The sequence below is a fragment of the Anabrus simplex genome, chromosome 1 (assembly GCF_040414725.1).
Source record: "Anabrus simplex isolate iqAnaSimp1 chromosome 1, ASM4041472v1, whole genome shotgun sequence".
NCBI lineage: Eukaryota > Metazoa > Arthropoda > Insecta > Orthoptera > Tettigoniidae > Anabrus > Anabrus simplex.
Genome location: NC_090265.1, coordinates 1,096,723,784 through 1,096,749,917, shown reverse-complemented (window position 1 = coordinate 1,096,749,917; position 26,134 = coordinate 1,096,723,784). Strand labels below are relative to the sequence as shown.

The window sequence follows — 26,134 nt, the reverse complement described above, 5'->3', positions numbered from 1 at the left end:
TACGATGTCTCAGTTGTCATCGCTAGACTCTTATCTTACTACTACGTCATAAGTGACCGGGCATGGGATGAAAACTTTTATCCAAGCAGTCAAGATAATTATTATCCAATGCTATTAAAGTTTTATTTTATAAATTCGTCAGTAATGTAATGTAAAATCATCAATAACTGGGAAGAAATATTAACCTAATTACCGCATGTTTAAAAGAAATTGAAAAAAATGAATGTTTGTTACTGACGTCTCGGAATACAGTCAACTATACAGTAGATCTACACCGCGCTAGCTAGAGCTCCGGTATGCGAGCTTTGCGCATGTCGTGACCTACCTGTCCTGTGAGACGATCTCGTAGGTTGGTCACCAGGCACTTGGATGTTGAAGTGTTACCTGACCTGCCGAGCGGAATGTAGGGAGGTAATTTGTAGGTATGACTCGTCCCGCAACTCCCGAAATAAAAGAAGAAGTTATTTCCCTGTCCTTTATTACTGAGGACACTAAAACTACTATGTACAGTATATTTACAAGTCTGAATGTAATGATCTGTAGAGAGAGCGAGCTTGCTCCACGCGCCTACTGTTCTACTACGCGTCTATCTGAATCTTGCCCTGCGGCACTTGGGCTATGCTCGAAAAGAATCTCGTTCTGACAAGTACGAACTACTGGCTGGAAGAAGGCCCCGCGCCATCTTGGCCAGGGGTTATATCTCCGCTCCTGAACTCAAAGTTCTATCCCTACCTCCTTGGGTCTTACGGGCATTGCTAAACTGATCATCCAGTCACTAGCGCCCTCAAGTGGCTATTCTCAATAGTTGTCACAGTAAGTGCTGCTACCTAGGCACTACTGTCTTCTGTCTTACTTTTTCCTCATCTTTCCTTGTTTTTCTAAAGCGCATCTGTAATGGCCTTGACTGGCCGTGTACTCAGTTTTGTCTCTTTGTCGGGCGTCAGGCGGCCCGCTGCCATACTAGCTCTGTTTGTCGATACACAGTAAATATCTTGTTGTGATCAACAAGTCTTTCGTAAGCTAGCGCGTTTCACAAACCGCTCTCCAATACTTAACTGAAAGCTTCCTTCTGCTTTCCAATTATTAAATCTAACTATAATTATTATACTTATTATACAGTTACTCAAGTACTACAAGGTGTCTCATGTCGATGACTATCATTATTCTAACACTAATTAATCTCCTCTGACACCTTGAGCTCTAGACTCGGCTGCGAAGCCCGGCTGCCTTCCACCTGGCAGTCCGCCGGTTCGAGTCCGTGGGAGGTCGGTACACGACATCTCCCCCCTTAGGGAAGAAATGGATGCAACCATACGTTGCGTCCATTTCTGTCCTACACTATTTATACTCTGATGTTGCCGGTACGTAAGGATCGGCGAACCTGTGGTGAAGGGGAAGGTTGTTCTCTACTCTGATTATCACTTGCGTCTATTTCTATTGCTTCTATAGATCTCACAGGCGTACTAGGGCGTCCCCCAGCAGGCCTGGAGTGTAATTCCATGATCTCCGCAGACATCTCCGGGCGTCCCCGGATCCGCCTGGGACGTTGGAATATAGTTAAATCCTCATCTGAAGTCTTAACCTTATCTCCCTTCGTGATTACCGTTTGTTTTATACATATATTAGGGCAATGAGCCCGTGCATCATCAAACCATATCTTTGCTGGAAACCCTAGTTTCGGACAGCAACAATTACAACAATAACAAATTAAAATTAAACTTATGATACCAACAACTATCCACACAATATATTTGTACACGTTAAGATGCTGATAGACTATTTGTCTTTGCAGCTCTTCTTCTTTTTGTCTCACCATATCTTCCACTTCTTGTGTCTTATGGGTAGCCCATTGTAAATCGTTAATGTGATTTAGCAAATTAGTTAATGACAACTTATTAATTTCGGGTATCTGTTCTAACTTGATTTCACTACCTATTTGTTCACAACAGTCATAATCAAGTGTGACTTCTGGTACAAAGTCTTTACTTTGTGTAGTGTTCACTTCACCTACACCTTGTATTTTACTATGTGGCCCATATACTGTGCAACCTGCACTTAAAACAAGAATACCAGTGCCTGTTAACCTGATATCACTGGTGGTATCCTTACACATACATGTTACTTTAACTTCTTCTGGGGATACGTATATATATCTGTTAGCTCTGATAGGTATCCACATGAGCTGTTGAACGGGAAGTATTCTTTTATCACAATAATCTGGGATCTGACTAACTCCTAAGATAAGCTGGACTGCACAACTCTTTTGAGTGTACACTGTATTAATAGGGAATTTAACATGACATAGTTTCCAACTGGGTGTTACTACCTTACATTGATTTACCTGATCCTTGTCTAATTGAACATAAGTTTGTTTCTCCTTGTCCATAAGGATATAGTCCTTGGTCTCTTGAATATAAACAAAATGGTGTGGATTACTCTTCATATATGTGGGGAATGGAATCATGTGATACAATGTATAAGTTACCCTATCTGTAAGGGGTGTCTTGATGACGTACACTAGATAATTTTTGTTAGCGAACACTTCCACTGTGGCTACCTTGTAAATCAAGTAGCCGTAAGCTTATTTTAAATCAAATGGCAAGGACAATCCTTTAGGGAAATCTCCCTGAGCTTTCTTATAACCTTTAATAATATCATCTGGTGAACTTATTTGCACCTGAATGACTCCTACCTGAGCATTCATTATACCTGATAATACAACACTGTAATGCTCATACAGTTGTATGAGAAGGCCTTCAGTCTCAATTAAATGCCTATTCACTGAGTTTTCTAATTCTACTTGCTTAAGTGCTTCTGTAATCTGAAGCGTGCTATTGGCAAGATATGATCTAATTTCTGCAATGTTTTGAGTTAATCTCTGCTCATTGGCTGTGACATCGTAAATGGTGCTGTTCATAGATTGCAATGTTGATTTTACTACAATCATCTGGTCTTTTGCAATTTTCATAATTGAAAGCTGTTCCTGCTCTAACTCACTAATTTTTGACTCATATTTATCGGCATCCTCTTGACTTAATGTTCCAAATAATGCCTTTGCGATGGAACCTACTGCGTTAATTAGGCCTCGTTTTCGCCTAGTGTTATCCGTTTCCCCTATTGGTTTAGTAATCCTCGTAATTAATTCCTTCGATTCCCTAATTCTATCTAATTGTGCACTTAGCATTTTAACATCCTGTTGACATGTTAGGTTAGTACTTCTTTCTAACTGTGTACATATTAATTGAGTCCAGTGTATGTGTCTCTTGACATTTGAAAATACATCACTTAATTTATTCAGGTTTACATAGGTAACTAATGTCCATTCCGTATGGTATAACTGTATCTCACCCTGATTGTCGAAGTATGCCCCTGGAGTACTCTCATATGGTGTCACCTTGACATCCAGTATTTCTCCGGCTATTCTATAGCGATGTGACGTCACGACTATCACTGCTACTACGATGGACAACAATCCTAGCATTCGCGCCATATTTGCTGTCTACCTGCAAGGTAAAGACAGGATATGTGTTACCCTTCTATCTATGGATACATTCGCTTCCCAGTTCTCGTTTCTACAAATACAATTTCAAACGGTTCTTATGTACCTTAACCCTTTTCCCCTTCTTATTCATCTGTAGCGTGCAGTTCACCCCTGAAACATCTACTATTTCGTACGGACCTTAGAATGGTGGGCTTAGCTTTCTGGATTTTCCTCTTCGCAATGCGTCATTGCGCAAAAGAACCTTATCACCTACCTGAAAGGTGACCTCATTTTGCTTTTTGTCGTAGTGTTCTTTCTCTAATTCCTTTCGCTCTATTAAAGTCTTTCTGGCGGCCTCGTGATTTCGCCTAAGCTGTGCCGTCAGTTCCTCCACCACGTTCTGGTGTTCATTGTAATTCATTTCAGGTGGCTTTTGCAGCACACCTGGGATATTTGCCTTCCTTCCAAAAATTAATTCGTAGGGTGTGAACCCTGTACTTGTGCTCTTTGTGGTATTATACACAAAGCTAGCTGTAGGCAAATACTTGTCCCAGTCATTCTGCTCCCCTGAGCAGACATAATGCCTTAGGTACTCCGTGAGCACCTTATGGGATCTCTCTATGCTACCGTTCGATTGTGGCCTGAAGGCCGTAGTGTGTGTTTTCCGAATGCGCAGCGTTTTACACAGCGTCTTAAACACATCACTCATGAAATTACTACCCTGGTCAGTGAGAATCTGCTCTGGTATCCCGTAGATACTTATTACGTTATTGATTAGCGTCCGTGCCACGGTTTCTGCCTCCTGATTAGGCATGGCACTCGCTACTAGGTACTTAGACAGCTGATCTTGGCATGTCAGTATGTACCTGTTTCCTACCTCTGTCAACGGAAGAGGTCCAACTACGTCTAGGGATATTTTCTCAAAGACCGTATTCGGGGTATCTGTAATTCTCATGGGAGCCCTGACGTCTGGTCTGGTCCCTTTATTCTTTTGGCAGGAGGGACATGTGCGTACATAGCGCTCAATGTCCCCTTTCATGCCCTTCCACTGAATTCGTTCACGTACCCTGGCGTACGTGCGCGCTATTCCTTGGTGGCCTCCCACCAAAGAATCATGACATTCTTTCAAAATGGCTAGCTTTTCAGCTTCGCCTAATTCGTTCTCTTCCTCAGATAAGCTACCTTCGGGCGAAATCTCCTCTGCGTTAGCGTCCTCGGAAACCTCGCTACCGTCCGCTTCAACTCCCTCTGCCGTAGCGTCCTCGGGTTTTGAAGACAGTACCTCCTCTCTATTCTCGTCTGAGGCCTGAGTTTCTACCGTTGTCTCTGAGTGAGACCTGTGCTGAGCCGAGTTAACCACTCGCGCTTGGCACTTGGGTTCAGTGGGATTCCTACTCAGGGCATCTGCATTGCAGTTCTGTTTGCCCTGCTTATATACGACGTCGAAGTCGTATTCCGCTAGCTTCAGCCTGAACTTTAGCAGGCGTGAAGACGGATCTTGCACGTTGAAGACCCACTTCAACGGCTTATGGTCTGTCACAACAGTGAATTTTCTACCAAACAGATATGGTCTGAAATACTTTACTGCCCACACTATTGCCAACAATTCTTTCTCAGTTACGCTATAATTCATTTCTGCTTTATTAAGCGTTCTACTTGCATAGGCAATTGGAAGGTCTTTTCCGATAGGTCCTTGTGACAATACTGCCCCAACCGCTTCGTTGCTCGCATCAGTGGTAACAACGAATGGTTTTTCAAAATCCGGATACTGCAATATAGGTTCCTCAATTAGCTTTTGCTTTAGTATCTGGAACGCTTGTTCCTGATCGTCTCCCCATACAAAGGGAACGTCCTTCTTCACTAACTGATACAGCGGTTTCGCGATTTTGCTGTAGTTAGGTATGAACTTCCTATAGTACCCACTCAGTCCGCAGAACTGCTTGATCTGGCGGCTAGTGGTAGGCCTCGGAAAGTCCTTAACGGCCTGTACTTTACGTGGGTCTGGTAAGACACCTTCGTCAGTAATTACATGTCCTAGGAATGCTACTTCAGTTCCTAGGAATTCACACTTATCTGGCTGGAGTTTCAGCGTGTTCTCTCTCAGCCTTTGAAATACGTCTCTTAGCTTCGCATTGTGCTCCTGGATTGAACTCCCGTACACAATGACGTCATCCAGGTAACACAGACATTTTATACCCGTTAACCCTGTGAGCACGTTGTTCATCAGCCTCGTAAACGTGGCTGGCGCGTCTTTCAAACCCATGGGCATTTTCCTGAATTCGTACTTGCGTCCTAGCGCAGAGAATGCTGTCTTTGGCCTGTCTTCAGGCTTCAACAACACCTGGTGATAGCCACTCGCGAGATCTAAGGTCGAAAAATATCTCGCCTTGCCAAGGGCATCTAACAGTTCTGAAATTAATGGCAGGGGATAACTGGTTCCTATCGTTATCTCGTTCAATTTACGAAAGTCGATCACGACCCTCCATTTTTGTTTCCCTGAGGCGTCTAACTTCTTGGGAATTAAAAGTAATGGCGCATTCCAGGCTGATGTGCTAGGTGTGATAATTTCATCATTCAGCATCTTATCTATTTGAGCTTGTATCTCCCCCTTCTGTGCTTCGGGAAGTCTATATGGTCATACATTAATTGGAGGTTGATCTTGCGGTGTAGGGATCTCATGCTGTAGTACATCAGTGTGAGTTAATTTGTCTCCCTCAAGATGGAAGATATCATTGTACTCAGCACAGATGGCGTATATCCCTTCCTTATCTACCTGCGTGAGGTGATCAACTCGCAAACAGTCTATCACCCGCTGTGATCGGGGCTTCTGAGTGGCCGGTTCTCCGTTTGCCACTCTACTGTTCTGCTCTACCTTTCGCATTTGTGCCAGGCAGGTTTTATCTACCTCCTGTATGTGCACTCGTGGACTGTGTAAAGTCACCGCCTTTTCAGTGGTATTCATCATGCTAACCACTGCTTCATGGTGCTCTGATTTGGTTAGGCACCCTGCGAGGTACACCCCTGGTATCACCTCTTCCTTCTCAATAATTCCTAAGGGTAGATTCCGATCTACTTCTATAACAACGACCTTCTGAGTCCTTGGTTCGAGACGGATCACCTTCGTCTCTCGCGCCCCCATAGGGTATTGTCGCCCTCTTATGGTGACATGCCCTTCCCTATAGTCAATCACGCTATCTGTCAGGAGGTCTCGCCCAACTATACCATCCTGTGTTAATTGGAAATCACTCCCTACCACATGAAATGTGTGACTTGTGTTTCCAATGGCAAAATGTACAGTACCTTGTGTGTAAATTATTCCCTTACTTACACCCGCTAATTCAATTGATTTGCTCCCGTCAATCAGGCATTCCTTGGGTACCGATTGCCTCTTAACTAGGCTGACATCGGACCCAGTATCTATCAAAAATCTCAACGGTCTTCCTTGGTTTGCGACCTGGATCAGCACCGTGCCTTCTACGTCAGAATTCTTGGGACCTTCTGGTGTGCGGGCCTCCGTAACTGTCCCCTTGCTACGGGCCCGTTCTAGTTTGCCGCCTGAGCCACGGAGGTTTTCGTAGCGTGCGTACTGCCACCCTTCTTTTTGAACCAACAGTCTTGGGTTCGGTGTGACCATCTATCACAATGTTCGCATTGGGCTCGGTATCTTACGGCCTTGCCCCCTATGCGATCACTCTGAGTTTGGCCTTTCATGGCCCTGTTGCCCGTGGACTTGCCTTGGGCTTTTCGACAATTTCTCTGAACGTGGCCCTGTTGGCCACACGAATAGCACCTACGGCTATCCATTCGCATCACCGGAGTGTGTGCACCTTGTGTGCGTGAACCTTGGGTGTGTGCACCTTGTCGACAATTCACCTGTATGTGACCTTTTCGGCCGCAACGATAACAAGTTCTGTTTTCACCTGTCACTGTGTTTGGTTGTGTACGTACTATGCGCACCATGTCTCGTACCTCTGTTTCCTTGTCCCTCTGTTTCTTTCTACATTCACGTTCGATGTGCCCTGTCTTCCCACAATAGCGACATTTTAATTTACTGAAGGTGCCCCCTGTAGCTGTATTGGAACTAGCGGTCTGTGTGGTGAGAGCCCCCTGCGTTCCCGTGTTTTTACAGTTCCTTGCTATGTGGCCTTCCTTGCTACAATTGTAACAGACCACCCTAACACTAGCATGTGTTGGCTTAGTATGCCACTTTGGTGCTGCACTGTGCTCCTGTTCTGGTTTGCGCTTGCTAAACCCTGAGCTACGTTTGTGTTGTAGGCCCTCTCGTGCCTTCTTTGACATTATTACGGTTTCCTCCTGTTGAGCAAGTGCAACTGCCTTTTCGAAAGTAATGCCCTTTTCTGACTGAACCTTAGCTTGTATTCGAGGGTTGGCTAACCCTTGTATGAAACTAGCAACACATATTTTTCTCGTTATTTTCAACTGCGCGTCACGATCCTCCTCTAATTCATCCTCAAGTATTGCCTCTCTAAAAGAAGCTGACAATGTTTCTATTTTGTGCGCCCAAAGTGCGACTGATTCTCGCGGGTCCTGCGCTGTTTGGAACATTTGACAAATGTACAAATCTAACGTGCCTTGCTGGCCATAATATTCTATCAATGCCCGCTTGGCTTTCTCCCAGTTATGTATATCACGTCTGTACAATAATTTATCTCGGGCTCTGCCCGTAACCTTAGTTAAAATATACTTGAAAAACAACTCTTGATCCTCATCCTTAATCATACGAACAGCAGCATCTACGTTAGCTATGAACTCATGCAGTCTATCTGGTTGACTGCCATCAAACTCTCGTCCAATGAGACGATGTCCTTCTACTACTGTAACAAAAGGCCCACTCATACTTACTGATTCCACCTCGTCAAGCATCTCAGTGCCTTGGTCTGCTGGTACTGAACTATTTTGTCGTGCCATTTGAAATAAATATTCAGCTTACCTTAATCTGTAATGCTGCTTCACTGCTGGGCTGGATGAGTAGTCAGCTGTAGTGCTGCATCTCCACCGGATTGCGTTGTCTGCTACTGGACTGCTACCCCTCTGCTGGGCTGGCTTAGTAGGCTGCGGTAGTGATGCTCCTCTTCTGCGATGCGCGGCACACGAACGAAACTACGCGGTAGCGCGGTTCGGACAGTCTTCTGCGGAGTCGCGATTTTCTCACACGGAAATCTTCTGCGAAGTCGCGGTTCTCTCACGTTATTTCGGTGAGTTGACACTGTTCGAGGATCGAACTCGGGACCCCACACCTGACACCAAATTTTTTATACGTCCCTGTCGTGACCTACCTGTCCTGTGAGACGATCTCGTAGGTTGGTCACCAGGCACTTGGATGTTGAAGTGTTACCTGACCTGCCGAGCGGAATGTAGGGAGGTAATTTGTAGGTATGACTCGTCCCGCAACTCCCGAAATAAAAGAAGAAGTTATTTCCCTGTCCTTTATTACTGAGGACACTAAAACTACTATGTACAGTATATTTACAAGTCTGAATGTAATGATCTGTAGAGAGAGCGAGCTTGCTCCACGCGCCTACTGTTCTACTACGCGTCTATCTGAATCTTGCCCTGCGGCACTTGGGCTATGCTCGAAAAGAATCTCGTTCTGACAAGTACGAACTACTGGCTGGAAGAAGGCCCCGCGCCATCTTGGCCAGGGGTTATATCTCCGCTCCTGAACTCAAAGTTCTATCCCTACCTCCTTGGGTCTTACGGGCATTGCTAAACTGATCATCCAGTCACTAGCGCCCTCAAGTGGCTATTCTCAATAGTTGTCACAGTAAGTGCTGCTACCTAGGCACTACTGTCTTCTGTCTTACTTTTTCCTCATCTTTCCTTGTTTTTCTAAAGCGCATCTGTAATGGCCTTGACTGGCCGTGTACTCAGTTTTGTCTCTTTGTCGGGCGTCAGGCGGCCCGCTGCCATACTAGCTCTGTTTGTCGATACACAGTAAATATCTTGTTGTGATCAACAAGTCTTTCGTAAGCTAGCGCGTTTCACAAACCGCTCTCCAATACTTAACTGAAAGCTTCCTTCTGCTTTCCAATTATTAAATCTAACTATAATTATTATACTTATTATACAGTTACTCAAGTACTACAAGGTGTCTCATGTCGATGACTATCATTATTCTAACACTAATTAATCTCCTCTGACACCTTGAGCTCTAGACTCGGCTGCGAAGCCCGGCTGCCTTCCACCTGGCAGTCCGCCGGTTCGAGTCCGTGGGAGGTCGGTACACGACACGCAAGCGCAGTAGTGTGTCGCAACCAACGAGCTAAACTGATAAATTGTTGCATGCTTCCTTGTTGCCTAACAGTATTGGCTGCTCTGGAATGGACAGATCACAGATGCATTTATTTGTTTCAGATTTACGTGATTACTGTAGACATGTGTGCGTGAGAATTTAAGTTTTTAATTTGTGTTTTGGGTGTTTGCAGAAATAATTTGTTTTAATAGTGAACAATTACGGAAAGTCATTTATATCGCAAAACATTAACGTGTGAAGCATTTATAAGCGATTATGGGTAAATATAGAAACTATTCTGCGGGCTTCAAGCTAAGCGTAATTGCCTTCGCTGAACAGCGCGGGAACAGAGCTGCAGAAAGAAAATTTTCTGTGAGTGAAAAGTTGGTGCGTGACTGGCGGAAAGTAAAAAACAAGCTAAAAAGCACAAACCCTTCTAGACGCGTGTTTAGAGGTCCTAAAACAGGGAAGTTTCCTATAATTGACAAAGAAGTGTTTAGGTACGTCAGTGAAATACGTAACAATGGCTGCAGTGTATCATATGAAATGTTACAAATTAAGGGACAGGAGGTAGCGCGCAAACACAACATACCGGTAACTCAGTTTAAGGGACTCGTGGGTGGATTAAGGGGTTCATGCGACGACACAATCTGTCAGTGCGAAGGAGAACAACACTAAGCCAAAATTTGCCTGCTAATTACACGGACAAGATTGTAAATTTTCACCGATTTGTCATACGTTTGCGCAAGGAAACTTCGTACTTGCTTTCTCAAATCGGTAATGCCGATCAGACTCCAATCTTTTTTGATATGCCTCACAACAGCACTATTGCGCTAAAAGGATCACGGAGTGTATTAATGAAAACCAGCGGTAGTGAGAAGTTGCGATGCACGGCAATGCTAGCCATTATAGCTGACGGGAGAAAGTTGCCGTCTTACATCATTTTCAAGAGGAAAACGATGCCTAAGCATATACAGTTTCCCCGTGGAATTCATGTACGAGTGCAACCAAAGGGTTGGATGGACGTAGAACTCATGCTGGACTGGGTTAAACAACCAGCTCTGCTTGTTTTAGATAATTTCCGAGGTCACCTCGTGAACGAAGTGAAGCAAATTCTCACTACAAATAAGACACGACAGATAGTCATTCCTGGTGGCCTAACATCTGCTTTGCATCCACTAGACGTATGTGTTAATAAACCCTTTAAAGACCACTTACGTCGATTTTACGAGTGGATGATGAGCGGCGATCAGCAATTGACGCCCGCCGTAAATATCAGGCGTCCACCCTTGGACTTGTTATGCTCGTGGGTGAAGAAGAGTTGGGATCTTATACCACCTGAACTAGTCTCCAAGAGCTTCAAAAGGACTGGGATTTCGAATGCACTAGACGGTTCCGAAGATGACGCAGTGTGGCAGGGAGACGAAGAATCTGATACTGGTATTAACAGAGGCGAGGACGGCGCATCAGATAGCGAAACCTGCGATAGCGACACCGAAGATTTGGAATAAATTGCGTACCGGTAAGTCCGCATTTCACAACAAAGCGATAATTTTTTGCAAGTGCAATATTTTAACTTTAATAGTCAAATTAATGACAAATTAACTTAATACGTTCATTTTTATTTTCAGGTTGGAAAAACGTTCGCCGAATTGTTGCGAAAAATTATGAATTTTGTTTTAGACTACTTTAATTATTTTGATGTATAAACGCGAGTATTACGTGCATCTTAAATTTGTATCAAATACAATTTAGTTATAAATACATTTTTTGAGTAATACAAATACTGGTATTAAATATTCATCGTATAATGGTCGCACCCTACAATTTTTTTCGAAAATTTTGGTATAAAAAGTGCGACGATTATGCCGTGAAATACGGTATTTATCCAAAATTGGGCTACTGTCACTTCATTCTTTTCAACCTTTCGCTTAACTCTGGGCAGCACGTACAGCGATGTGCTTCATGATTTGATTCTGTCCACAGTTGCATCATGTTAGTTCTACTGATTTTCCCTATTTTACTTCATTGTCTCTGCAGTTTTATTAACATCTGTTCTTAGTCTATTCAATGACTTTCAGGTGGTCCAGTCTTATTTATCACTAGCCAGCAATAAGTCTGAGCATTTCCTTCATAGTTGTAGATGCCCAATTGCTGCTCACCAATGTTCTCTAGGAATTTGTGCAAGGTTTAATGCGAAAGAAGAATTGAGGAAATTCCCACTCTACCCCGCCCGCGTCCAGGTCGACGTAAAGGGTTCCCGGTTAGCTTCTCAGGGGTATGTCATAGTTTCATTTAATTTTACGTGAGACGAGAAAGTTCATTTTCCTGTCATTCCAAAATATTATGTCATCAATCACAATCCTGCCGATGGACGTCTCCATCTGACACATCTTGGCAATAAGTCAGATCTTATATATGAAACCTTAATTCTATCTATCTTATTCTATCATGATCCTTATAAATAATAAACCCAATTAATTATTATTTCTATTTATTTATTAAATATAATAATTTGAAGAAAAGGGAAAAGAAAATATGGGAAGAGAACAATGCGGTCCTATACAAGTCATTTTCTCTGATAACACAAATATCCAGTGAAAATGTTCATCAGTTCAATAATCCTTCATATTTACACTTCATCTCCTTCATAATTATATTTGAAATAGGTTCCTTTGAATTAAACTGATCAGTCATCTTTTAAACTTGGCATTACACAAGATTCAAAACCTGCTTTGCTCATTCAAATCTTTGGTCTACACCTCTATCAGAAAATTGGAGTTTAACATCACTAGTATAATCTATTTAGATTGACCACTCTGAACCTAAATTGATCCATATCACATAATTCTGATGTTTATATCTGAGTCTCATTATTTATCACCATTATTATATGAAATTTTACTAACTGGAACTCTACCATCTGCAATTTTATCATCTGGGACCTTATTTGGTATTTTATTATCTGGAATCTTATTATGACTTTCATTGACTTTTGAGTTTTGGAATGCTCGATAAGTTTCTCGTACACAGCCACTATCTGATGTTATAAATTTATCATTGCCAAATGAAATAAATATATCTATGTGTTATATTTTAAAATTCAAATGTCACATTAGCAAACTATAACTGTCTTCCATTAACCATAAATTAGCATTAGAATCCAAATATGTGCCAATATGTATTATGCTTTCTTCCTTGGTAAATTATAAGCACCGAGCTCGATAGCTGCAGTCGCTTAAGTGCGGCCAGTATCCAGTATTCGGAAGATAGTAGGTTCGAACCCCACTGTCGGCAGCCCTGAAAATGGTTTTCTGTGGTTTCCCATTTTCACACCAGGCAAATGCTGGGGCTGTACCTTAATTAAGGCCACGGCCACTTCCTTTCCACTCCTAGCTCTTCCCTGTCCCATCGTCGCCATAAGACCTATCTGCGTCGGTGCGACTTAAAGCAACTAGCAAAAAAATTATAAGCTAACCTCTATAAGTATTCAGTTGTGATATTTACTGAATTGCATCGTGATCTTAGTCTTAACTTTTTTTGGGAAGGAGAGCCTCTAAATTCTTACTACAGATCCTTACATCAACACCCATTGCAAATATGGAGGCTATCAACTGACTATTGTTCATTACTACATGTTTCTATTTAATATGGGAATCCGCTGTGATCATACTCGTGTACACTCTTCTGGACATAAACCTTGCAATACAATGATTATACATTACGATCCTATCCTCATGTGTCATTTAATGTCACAATATCTTCTTCTTTCTTCATAATTCTTGATGCATACACATTTGTATCTTTATATTTTCATAAATATTCAATTCAAATCTATTTCATCATCGTCTCTATTGTCCTCATCTTTAAATCTTCTTCATAACATTTCATCCATCATAACATTAACCTTCCCTCGACGATATTGCTTCTTCATTTGCCCATTATTCATATAGGATCTATTTCTTCCTTGCATTATATAGCCGTAGTCATGTCTGTCAATATTATTGCCTCCTAGAATCCATCTAAATCTCATATAGCATGAATCCTTCACAATACTTCTGAATTACGACAGCATAGCCCTTCCGTATAAATTGGGATCTTATATCTATATGTAATACACTCTCTTATGGCATTAACACAACCATGGCTGAGGTTAGAGTTTACTTGAAACAATGTCACATCCTACACCAAGATACATATAGACTAGCACAAATATCATTAGTCATTTTGCATGACATAAATTAGTTTCTGTTGGTCATGTTTGGCACTTGGGTTAAATATGACTGGCAATTGAGCTGAAAAGAACATTCTCTACCAAATGATACAAAGAATTCTGAAAACAAGAAACTTATCTCGCATCCATCACGTCCGAGTTGGCTGCTCCTCCGCTGCTACATGCGATCCTTGCGGCCGGTAACTGGTCCTCTGCACGTCATCTCTGGTCACAATGAATTGTCATCTTGCACCTCATTATTTAATCTTAGGCAAGCCACTCCCAGGTCTTAGAAAGACTCCATGATGTCACAGTCGTTCATAAAATCATAAAACAACATTCGAATGACAGAATACATAATTATACTGTCCATTTAGCCTCTTATATTGTTATTTCTTGAGTTACTTGTGATGTGTATAAGTATTGGATATAGCTTCTGCTTATTAATTATTTCTCTTGGCTAATATGAATCTTAAGCAGTTAATCCAGTTCTTTCTCTTCTTGTAGTGGATTGCCTAAAGGTACGAATAGCCCTCTTTTTTCTTCCTGACATGATGGTCCAGATATCTCTTTCTATTGTTATTTCTTTTTTGAAATATCTGATTTTCTCTCCGTATTTCTTTCTGCTCATATGCTGTTTGGCATAAAATTCTTCTTCAATCTTCCTTCCAAATAATTCTTTTGAACTATAGTGACGATTTGATATATTTTCTTCTTCTCGGTTTTTGCGTGCTATCCTTTTTTTTTTTTCTCAGTAAAGAATGATTTATAATTCAGGAATTTTTTTAAAACAATCTAGATTCTGTCCCAATGTTTTTTTTTTTTTTTTTCATGGCCCTTGCCACACCGTGCCTTCTATAATGAAGTCAGTTTGAGTTTCAGGGACATTTTGCGTTTGTTTATTCTGCTTGAAGTCTCCATCAGCCATTTTGTCTGTCCCGATCTCCTTTATATTTCCACATTAATTATAGCGTCATGATACACTACTCAGTTTTAGTCTAGATCTTGGGGGTTACCTATAACTGCGCATTGAGCATACCTTCTTCCTTCTTACTCTCATCATGTGCGACTATTTTGTGGCAAATATCAGGAGGTGCAGTGACTGCAGGCATTGGTTTAAGACACTCGGTAGTAAGTCAAAACAACAACAACCAGCCAGATGACCTGCAGATTTTGGAGTGCCATGTGATCAGCCATATTGCTTGGAACCCGTTTCCAGCTTCCTGGGTCGGGTTGTGAATCAAGGACCTCCATCGTTGCCTGTCTCTCCACCACTCTTCTTTTTTAAGTACATCTTCTGGTTTTCCTCCCCTTTTCTCTATGCACTCCCACACTGAATATGTCCACCTCTTTCAGGGTCTTCCGTCTCTTTCCTGTTAACTTCTCTGAAAAAAGCTCTTTTTTTTTTTTTTTTTTTTTTTTTTTTTTCCACTCTCTCTTCTCCCATTCTCATCATTTGCCATATTACTTTAGCTTTCTTGTTTCTATTCTGTGTTGAAGTTTTAAGATTCCTGTCCTTTTCCTTATCTCTTCATTTCTAATTCTGTCCTTTCTGGTCTTGCCTTTGATACCTCTTAGGAATTTCATCTCCGCTGCCTGTATTCTACTCTGTCAAGATGGCCCCTCAAGGAGTGTTGAAGCATGCTCTCCTGACAAGGCTGGGAAGCAGAAACAAACTTGTTGGGAGCTGAAAACCTGTGGAGATTGTCTTTGTCCTTTTGTGTTAACTTCCAATTTCTCCCTCTTCCCATGTTGATCTGTCATTGTGTCTTATGCTATTGCTGTATTTACTCGCATATTAGACCCCATTTTCTCCCATTTTTATAGCCATAAAAGATAGGGGGACCCAATATGTGAGAACCTTCCATTTCATATGGTGAATATTACTGTTACTACATAATGGTAAATTGTGAACACGTAATTTTTAGGTCTACATACAGTATTAATCACGTAATGGACGCCACCGCATAATGAACCGATCCCAGTTTTCCCCTTAAAGTGTATGCTGGGTATTCAACCCAAAGGCTGTCATAAATGACCTAGGCATAACTGAAGAGACATACTAGAAAACTGAGGAGTGAAGTTGTTTCTCATTGCTTTCCTTGCGAAGCCAAACGTTACTTTTAGATATCAACTTGCCAAACCACGAAATAACAGCACACTTTTATTTACCGTATACAGTTTCCCCTTTTTGTTCGGTAAGTATCAGATCATTTTAAGTTTACTTATTAAATTGTGTGCCACACCAAGGTCTCCTTGTGTCGCACCATTCTATTATCCCATTCTTTGGCGATATCAATGACAACCAGTCTGTACAATGTTCCCTAATGTGATGTAATATTCACTTCTCTTTGACAGATGGCTCTATCTGACCATCTGGAATTGTCAAAGCATTTCTCTCTCTCTCGATTGATTATTATTATTTTTTGCTCTCTCTTGAAAAGGCAACAATGTCTGGTGTGGTAAGGATTGAGATCAATATAAATGGTCCATTATTGGACTCAGATTCCCTTTGGGAATCAACATCTATATCATCTGATAGCCAAGCTGGCATAAATTTTTGGTAGTGAGACACTATCTCTCATGGTGCATTGGCACTGCCGGTGGCTCCAAGTAGCCTATGCAGTGGCCTCCACGGTATGCGCTAGCCAGCGTCTTGGTAGGTGTGCTAGGTACCAACTGATGAGCCCAGCCTAGCACACGAGGGCGAAACGCTGGCAACCAGGAATGAGTTAGCTGGAAAATTTATAATGTCCAATAACGGACCATTTATATTGGTATTATAAATTTACTAATTCGGGACAAATATTTCAGATTCCCTTTGGGAATCAACATCTATATCATCTAATATAATGTCAGGTATTAGGTTCTGAATCACTGCAACATTAACTACAATAGGCAGGTCCATGCATTTAGCAGTTAGGTTACTCTGTCCTTAGATGGAATAGGTTATCCCGTCTGCTGCTCATACTACCCTTCTGATATGGTGGGACTTTATAGGCGGCAGTAATCTGGCAACAGTCCCATTTACAAATGATCGGCTTGCTTGGCTGTCAACTATGGCTGAAATATTCTTGTTGCCTATCCTCAAGATGATAGCTGGGCGACGTTGGTTTGTTCTGCTCACAATCTGAACAATCCCTTTCCTACTTGTCCAGGGCTGCTTGTCTGTCGGTTCTTGAGGCGCATTCCTGTTCCCAGTCCCATCCCCCCTCAATCCAGAATGGGCCGGACCTAGTTTTCCGGTGCCCCGTTCTTCCACACTGGTAGCGTATACTAACCGAGCTGGTCTCTTCCGTGGTTTAACTCTTGTGTTCTTCCAACTGGGCGATGATTCTACGCGGATCATCAAAGAATCTCGGTTGCAATACCTTCAGTAGGGATCTAATATTGTCGTGGAGTAGCTCTACGATGTCTGGTAGGATCTCGTTCTTGTTTCCTTCAGGATGTAACCGCTTGAAGAGCTGGTACTTCTGGAGGACAAACGCGCTAGCTCTCATGCTGGTGGGTTGTGCATCAGTCTGTGGCTTCCTTTTCACAGAGCTCTTCACCCCTTAAGAATTAAACCTAGTAAGGAATTTCCTCTTGAAGTCAGTCCAGTTTAAGTTCAAGCCCTTCAAGTTATTCCACCAAGTAACGGCTTGCCCCCTTGAATGCGACGTGAAGAGTTGAACGAAGATGTCTTCCAGTAGATTGGTCTTTCCTAGCAGACTGACCAATCCCTCAATAAAGCTAGTTGGGTTCTCGTCCAGTCTCCCATGGAATTCCGAAAGGCTCTCTTTAATCACCTTCGGGTCTAGGTGTCCTGTATTGCCAGTTAGGTTTGAGGGGGTTGAAGATGTGGCGATAGGTCCTGTTCAAATTAATATATCTTCTACCGCGTGAAGGATGGTCTCTCTTATATTCTGAACATCTCCCTTGATGGTCAAATTCCAGTTTTCTTAACATTCCTTTAGGGACAGAAATACGGCTCGCAGAATTTCCCTCGATGACAGAAATTCTTCCCTCAACCTGTTGTTTGTTGTCAGAAACCTGGATTTCCACCCCCTCCTTGAGGTTTGAGATATCCCCTTCCTGCCGGCTTACCCTACTGTCGACCTGCTTTACCTGCCCCAGTTTTGACCTGATGCCCGATATCTGCTGCGTTAATTGGTTGGTGACATTGCTAGTTTGGGAATTGATCTGCAAAATATCATCTACGGTTGAAATTTTTTATTTAGATACTGTTCTACTTTGTGAACCTGCGTGTACACTTGAGATATTTGTCCGGTTAAAAGTGCATTAGCTTGAAAAATTTTGTCGGAAAGCTGTTCTGTTAAGGCGGAATTAGCTTGTGAAATTGTTCTGTTAAGGTGGAATTAACTTGTGAAATTTTCTCATTTACTTTTGAAATGTTAAGAAGATGTACAATATTAGAAGGATCCACCTTTCAATACTCCGTTGTAAGTTGAACTAAAAAGAAGTCACAACTTGTTTATTGGGACCGGTTTCGACACATTACAAGTGTCATCATCAGCCAAATAGTAAAGTAGGGCAAGATATAAAGATCTTAAAACAACTAATACATTGAACACAGGCAAAAAATTAACATTGATTCATATCGTAGCAATTCAGTTAATGTCCAAAACACAATCTTCTTATTTCTCTATTCAATACGGAACGATCATGAAGTTTTTAATTTTAAATTTTGAAATGTTGTTGGAAATCTGTTCCGTTATTATATACACATTAATAGATGCGCATAAAATGAACCACCCTCTTGAACTCAAATCGACTGCCACATTAACATGTCAACCAACTACGGAACACTTGTACCAACACAACATAACCACTTCAACGGCAAAACCACTACATGTGTTCACGTACTCAACTCGACTAATGGCTCTCTCTAACAACTCAACAACCCGATACCATCCCTTATATACCTCGCATGATCAGGCTTCCAGAAAAGTATGACACAACATGCTTTCTCTTATCTTCTCAAGTCTCCAATAAGCTATATACAAATGAATAGAACATTCTGTAAAACTCGAGTGACAAAGGTGTGTTGTTCTAGACTCTTACCCTGTGTTGCACATACATCATATTTACAGGTAATAATAAATTATCTACTATTAATTACGTGTTCTTACATTAAATAATGTCGTATTAATAAACATACAGCAGAAGTATGTATGCAGTTATCAGACTGTGCCTCATATATAGGCTTCTGATAAGCTCACCTGCATACACCCAGCGTCAGTGGGTAGAGTCTGACACATCCCACTCTGACGAGTCTAGTGTCAGACCTAAGACGAAACGCTGGTTAATAAAGCAAACGCCTGAAAAGCCTTACATCTGATATGTTCATGGGTTATGGTGTCGACAGACGTTATTGTGAAGAGTTTCTTGAAGACGGGCATCGTAAATGCGTTGGACAGAAGTCAGGATGATACAGTATAAGATGGTGACCAGAGTGATGCATGCGAGATTAGCTCAGAGATTGATCAGCTTAAGCAGAGAAATTAGGCATTTGGTGTATTAAAGCTGTGTTGACTGGCAGCATTGTTGATTGTTGGACTTGAAGTTATTTTTGAATTTCTGGTTAAGAAGATGTGTCAAGCTGACTCGGCATATAAAGAGTATCACCTTTTACTCTCCAGACTTTGTACATACTGTACCAGGAAAAGTTGTGGGCAAAGGGCATGAGTAGGACCTCAGGGAGTGGAACTGGGTTTTTGGAGCCGATACAGAGAAGGATAGTCTCGCAGAGCGAATAATAGATGGTAAATAATTTTTTTTCTTAAAACAATTTATTAATTTTTCACCCTGCGGTATGATTATTGACTCAAATTTTGCATAGAAATTAAATGTCGAAATAATCTCCTTAAAAAAAAAAAATGGCATAAATATCATTGGTTTCAAAGTCTTTCATATGGGGAATTTCCACCTAAAGTCTTTTTAAACCTAAGCACACTTTTGTAATTGTAAATGGATATGAGAAAATTATCGAAGTTTTCAGTTCTCAGTTCGTCAATCTCGATATATAGCACACTTGAAAGCCTACAGTCTTTCTATGAGAAATGAAACTGAAATTAAATTTATCACTTTTGAGAAATTATGAAAATTGTTCACACGCGACACTGAAGTTTCACTGTTCAAAATAAATGAAAAAGTTTAGTCAGTTTGTTACTCACTTATGACAAGAACTGTTGCTACCAAATGTCGAAAGATGGACGTCTGGAATGTTCCATGTAGAATCAGGATTGGCGATGTTGACGTTCCCAATGAGGTGATGACAGCTGGAACTGGATCACGTTGAGTTGTAGCTTGCTCGGGTGATTTTTGCACACGAAAATTTACTTAGTGTGAGTAGTTTATCACTGACACTGTTGAACACTATTTATGGCGTATGAAGAATCACAGTCCTTTCTGTACGAAATGCTATTTACAGTCGTTATTGAAACGTTCATAATCACACAGTTCACATAAAAAAAAAATAAAAAAAAGTAAGTCGATAAGCACAGTCTTTGAACACAGTCTGAAGTTGCTAGGGATTATTTTCTGCTAATCCTGTTACTATAATGTTATATTAACACAGAAAAGTTCTCACTTTTTCACTCAAATTACTACTGTGAGTCTTATGTTGATGTGACGTGAATATGAGTTCTGGTAATTCTAAGTATTAGGCTCAGTAGAAGTTCAATGTTACTTGAAGTTACCTAAGTCCACACGTAATGAAATAGTTAATATTTGTACTCCAATAAGTTCACTCGCGTTACAGTCTTAAATGTCTTTAGGATTATATTGTAATCGCGACGCGGTATACTAACTGCAGTGCGACGTCCTTTAATAATTCTATCGGTGATAGAATTTCGCGTTCCGGAGATACGACGGAAAGTACTTCTACCGTGACTGCGCGAACATACTGTACGCGGGCCGGTCTCTTCGCTATCTCACTCACACAGCTGTTTGCTTGTCCTTGTACTAGTTTGCGGGCTGTCTGGCCTTGACATATATAGATACCAGCGCAGGGAGGGGTGGCGGCTCTCTCGGCCATGTGACCGTGATTACGTAATTTCGTTGAGACTTTAAATTATTATAACTCAACAACCGTTTGATGAATTAATTTGAAATTTACAGGGATTAACTTTTATGATGTTTGCTATAATTCAGCGTTTGTCCCGTTGAAATTGGTTAAGGCGTTAAAAAGCTGTTAAAAGAAAATTTCTTTCGAGAAATATCTCTAGGGGAGGTGAGCTTCAAGCGACAGGTGACGTCACTTGACTCCGCCTAGCGCACTCGTAGGGTCTGGCACATACTGGAACATTCTTTACATGGATGTTCGTACGTCGGTCGGATCTTTAATGCTGGAAATAACATTTCTTTCAATTAACATGGACCAGGACCTAGGCCTTCCTGGTACAATACTTGTGTATATATTTTTATATTTTTATATGTGTCATTTTACATTGTATTCTTTAGTACGAGGACTACTGATATCCATGAGTGTATAATTTTTACAACACTAAGCACCCCATTTATACTTTGTTCCAAACTTCTTAGTATGTATATTCCTCGTATAATTATTAATTATTACTCACCTGTACCATACTAACATTTCTCATTTCATTACCACACTTCACTTTATAAATTTTAAATCCATAAGATTCTTACCGTTAAAATAACATGTTTTAGGATTCAACAAGAGTTGTTTATGCTTTAATATGGCTGATGATGACCCCTAGGTGGGTCGAAACTAGTTCCATGTAATTTCAAATATTGTAAATACATATTAGTATTGAATAAGTGGAAACCTTTACTGTGTTATTATTCATATGTTATTCTCAGTTCAATTCGGACCAATAACATGAAATTCATAACCCTTATTTCAATAGCCTAATGCAAATTTTACCTTTTTTAGGGAATACGATCTTTCGCACACAAATCCCCTCATATATCACGCACCAAAAATGTTTACACTTATTTTTGGTCAAAAAAAATGTGCGAATTATATGCGAGCAAATATAGTAGTTCATAAGATAGATAATAATAAACTAGGAATAGTAATACATTGTCAAGATGCCATGGCATAGGAAGCCATTTTCGTTCAGTCTGTGATATCCAGAAATATTAGTCGCTGTGTATGAGTGCGATGTCCAGTAAAATCTACGGCACACAGAGATCTGAAATATTTGTCATAGGTGGGCACTACATTTCACCGATCATGCATGGCTGTGTCAAAATAAGTTTGTCAGCATCGTCAGTAAGTGACGTTTACAAAATTTACCCGATGTTGTACAAATTTACGAGTCTATAAACACGACATGCAATACAGATGAGGCTGTCAACTACATGGCAGAGGTTTTCAACAATTTGGAGTCACCTGGATTATGCTCGAACATCTTGGAGCAGACGATTGTGGCACTGATAATCCTTCTCAGGAATATGAATCCTCCTCCCCTCTGCAATGGAACTCGACTCTCAGTCGAGGAACTGATACCGAATATTATTGAAGCCACTATCATGACTGGACATGCCACGGGTGAAGTTGTATTCATTCCTCGGATTCAAATCATCCCTTTGGATGTACCTTTTCTACCATGCGAGCTCCTGTTTGAGTTTCACTATACGCATCAAGACACAAGGACAATCGCTTGAAGTTGTGGGACTCCATCTTCGGAAACAGTGCTTCCCCCATTGTCAACTGTACGTGGATTGTTCAAGAGTTGGAAAGGGAAACACACTATACATCTCAGCTCCAAATGGAAGGACACTTAATATAGTTTATCTGGAAACTCTATAAGGAAAAATTAGTTTGATATAATATGGACTTTTATGTTGTTTTAATATTATATTTGCCATCCACCAACCCAGTATCTTAAGCATTGAAAGTAACAAATATATTTCATGCAATTTATATAAAAACCATGTGAATTAATAAATTAATTTTAAATAAATGGTTTAAAAACATCTAGATGTTGAATTTACAAATGCGGGTGAAGCCGCAGGTACATGCTAGTGGACTATACCATAAATCTGTTAGGAATATGCAGGTAATCTGGGAATTGTTTGATAATACAGACCACAATCTGATCTGTTGTGAACTAAGTATCTCGAGGCCTAGCATAGATGAAGTGAAATCTAATAAAATTCTTCCGGGCTGTTATGCCGTGGTCCACTCCTCTCGCTTCTCCCAGACGTTGCGACTACTGCTGCGGTAGTCATCTTCTGTGGCGTCGTGTAGATACGCTCTCCTGTATCCCGCTGGCAGTCGCAGCAGTAGTCGAAACGTCTGGGAGAAGCGAGAGGAGTGGACCACGGCATAATAGCCCGGAAGAATTTTATTATATTGACACCGGCCGTGAAAGCCTTCATACTTTAATGAAGTGAAATCTCTCTGCAGATGAATGAGGGTAAAAAAGTTCCAGGACAATGAAATTAAGAGGGAATACCAAGGAACAACTCTGTGTAAAGATTGGAAAAAGCAGACTTCTTGTTGGAATGATGAAGTAGCAGCTTGTCAACATAAAATGAAGGTGTATCAGAAATGGCTCCAAACAAGGACTGATGCAGGCAGGGAATTGTACATAAGATGAAAGAAACAGAGCAAAACAAATTACTGTTTAATCCAAGAGGCCTTAGGAAGATTTTGGTAATAACCTGGAAAGGCTATGTCAAGTGGCAAGGAAACCTTTGTGGACAGTAATGAAGAATCTTAGAAAGGGAGGGGGAAAAGGAAATGAATAGTATTTTGGGGAAATCATATTAACTCATTATGGATCCCAGGGAATTACTGGACATTGGGAGGAATATTCTGAAAATTCACTGTAAATGGAAATCTTTCTGTTGACGTTGCCAACAACCCAGTTTATAGGGAGGAGGACAGTGATGGTGTAATTAAACTTGTGGAAGTGGAAAGAATGGTAAATGAACTTCATTGTCATAAAGCAGCGGGAATGGTGAAATTAGACATGAAATGGCAGTGTTCTCCCTAGGACCTTTTAATGGACGCACCGCCCAGCTGTTTTTTACAGACCGCCCAGCTAACATAACCTAGATATGTGCTAGTATTTGAGTTATTGGGTGCTCCAAATCAAAATGTAAATACTTTAAAATTGTTTCTGTAAATGCTAAATTTTCATTATTTTCAGCATAATTGCATCTATTACATCAGAGTTTAAATGCTCAGCTTGACTATCATGTAATGTGTGCGAGTGATGACTGGATTAGCGTGGAATCGCATGTGAGCTCGAAAATAACACTGAAATAGCTCAATTTACAGTTATTACCTGTCTGATATTACTATTATTGCCCTGAGGGGAATACAGTGAAATGTAATCATATTCATTTTCTACGTATTATTTCCCGCCCAGTTATTCATTCCTGCCACTCAGCTATTGAAAATTTCTGGAGAGAACACTGAACAGTTAAATCATTAAATATAATTGGAAGGCAGGAATGAAATAGCTTCACAGAGTAGTAAGATTAGCATGGAATGTTAGTAAGTTACCTTCTTATTGGACAAGGGCAGTAATTTCGCCTATCTATAAGCAAGGTAAGGATTGCAATACCATCGAGGTATACCAGGAAAGGTGTTCACTGATATTTTGGAAGGGAGGGTGCGAACAGTGGTTGAGAGTAAGTTAATTGAAAACCAGTGTAGTTTCAGACTGCAGAGGGGCTGTCAGTATCAGATTTTCAGTATGCACCAGGTAATTAAAAACTGCTACTAGAGGAGTAGACAGTTAAGTTTGTTTCATTGATCTAGAGAAGGCGTGTGATAGAGTATCGAGGGAAAGGATGGTTAAGGGTAGATTATAAAATTCAGTCTAAGGAATTTATGTTGATAGTTGGACTGCAGTGAGAATTGACAGAGTGAGTTGGTTCAAGCTACTTGCACGGTTTACACAAGGCGGTAATCTTTCATCTTTGTTGTTCATAGTTTACATGGATGTGTACTACAAGGTATAAAGTGGCAGGGAGAGATTGTTAGGTGGAAATATAGTAAGCAGTTCGGCATATATCGAGAATGGCAGTGTGTGCTGAAAACATGCATTCTAAAATCTTGGAACTTGGAAATATTTGCGATAAGTATGATATAAAAATTAGCCTTTCCAAGACTAAAGTGACGTCAGACCTAAGAGAATTGAATGTGAATTTGGGAATACAAAGCTGACACAAGTAGTTGATTTCAAGTATTTAGGCTGTGTATTCTCCCAGGATGCTTGTGTTATTAGTGAAATCGAATCAAGGTGCAGCAAAGGTAATGCAATGAGTTCACAGTAGCGATCAACAGTATTCTGTAAGAAGGAATTCAGCTCCCAAATGACATTATCTTTACACCGGTCTGTTTTCAGACCAACTTTGCTTTACGGGGGAAGGGGTGAAAGCTGGGTGGACTCGGGCTATCTTATGTTTGAAGTAACAGACATGGAAGTGGCGAGAATGACCGATGGTACACACCAGTGGGAACAATGGCAGGAGGATACTTGTAATGAGGGGATAAAGACCCAGTTCGGAATAAATTCGATTAAAGTAGTTGTAGACATAAACCAACTTTAATGGTGGGGTCATATGATGAAAATAGTGGAGGATAGGTTACCCAAGAGAATAATGGACTCAGTTGTCGAGGATAAGAGAAGTAGAGGGAGACCAAGACGACAATGGTTAGACAAAGTTTCTAATGATTTAAAGATAAAAGGTATAGAACTAAACAAGGCCACAGAACTAGTTACAAATAGAGGATTGTAGCAGCATTTTGTAAACTCACAGAGCCTTGCAAACTCAATGCTGAAAGTCATAACAGTCTTCAATGAAGATGCGTATATATGTATAACTTGACCCGTCTATGTGTTTACCAGTTGTGTGTTCCTAATCATGTTCCTATCTTTCTACATATGATTTGACTTACCAGTGATTTGTTCCTTTCCATTCCTTGTGAATTGTAGTAGATATTGCCTCCATCTGGCATTCTTTAAATGTAATCTCTGAAACTTTGGAGTTTGAGTTGATATCAAGCTGTGCTGTTCTCAGTCATTTTGTATAGGCTTACTAGAGTTCACATTCAGTCCCTCTTATATATGTGCCTGTCGGATATGCCATTACATTTAGTAATCCCTACACCAAATTCTTTCAGTTGTTGTATATATTTCCATATACTTGCTCTTCATTCCCATTCTGAACAGTTCTATATGTTTAAATTATT

The 26,134-nt window shown here is 40.8% G+C and overlaps 1 protein-coding gene across 1 annotated transcript in view; it reads left to right on the top strand.

Annotated features, from left to right (window-relative positions):
• The window catches only part of LOC136876476 (condensin complex subunit 2), a 184,202-nt gene that overhangs the window by 2,759 nt on the left and 155,309 nt on the right, over positions 1-26,134 (top strand). The gene's annotated exons all lie outside the window — the stretch shown is intronic.